The 625-nt window shown below is 42.1% G+C and overlaps 1 non-coding gene across 1 annotated transcript; it reads right to left on the bottom strand.

Annotated features, from left to right (window-relative positions):
* Positions 1–287: 287 nt before the first annotated feature.
* On the bottom strand, positions 288–394 carry LOC133827800 (small nucleolar RNA R71). Its single transcript, XR_009890451.1, has one exon. It is a non-coding gene; the product is annotated as a small nucleolar RNA R71 (small nucleolar RNA).
* Between the last annotated feature and the right edge of the window lie 231 nt (positions 395–625).

The raw sequence follows: 625 nt of genomic DNA, 5'->3' as shown, positions 1-625 counted from the left end.
ATTTTGAAATCAAGCCAGCTATTCTACAAATGGTGCAATCCTCTGTGCAATTTAATGGGTTGCCTTCTGAAGATCCTCACACCCATTTGTCTAATTTTCTGGAATTGTGAGGAACCTTTAGATACAATGGGGTGAGTGATGACGCAATTAAACTGAGGCTTTTCCCATTTTCTCTGAGGGACAGAGCTAAAATTTGGCTAAACTCGCTGCAACCAAACTCTATTGTCACCTGGCAAGATCTAGCTCAGAAGTTTCTGTCAAAATTCTTCCCTTCGTCCAAAGCTGCTAAATTGAGGGGAGAGATCAATAACTTTTGCCAGAATGATGGAGAGTCATTGTATGAAGCTTGGGAATGGTTCAAGGAACTCTTGAGAAGATGTCCTCATCATGGCATTGAACAGTGGATGTTAGTACAAAATTTTTACAATGGTTTATGTCCTACAACCAGAACCATTATTGATGCTACGGCGGGTGGTACTTTTATGAGCAAGAATTCAACTGGTGCTTATGAGCTGCTGGAGGACATGGCCACAAACAATCATCAGTGGTCTGAGAAAAGATCATCAGGGGTCAGAAAGGTAACTGGGGTTCATGAGCTGGATGCAATCACTGCTCTAACAGCACA

This window comes from Humulus lupulus, chromosome 3 (assembly GCF_963169125.1).
Source record: "Humulus lupulus chromosome 3, drHumLupu1.1, whole genome shotgun sequence".
Lineage (NCBI taxonomy): Eukaryota > Viridiplantae > Streptophyta > Magnoliopsida > Rosales > Cannabaceae > Humulus > Humulus lupulus.
The sequence above is the reverse complement of the archived record's forward strand: the minus strand, read 5'-3'. Positions and strand labels throughout refer to the sequence as shown.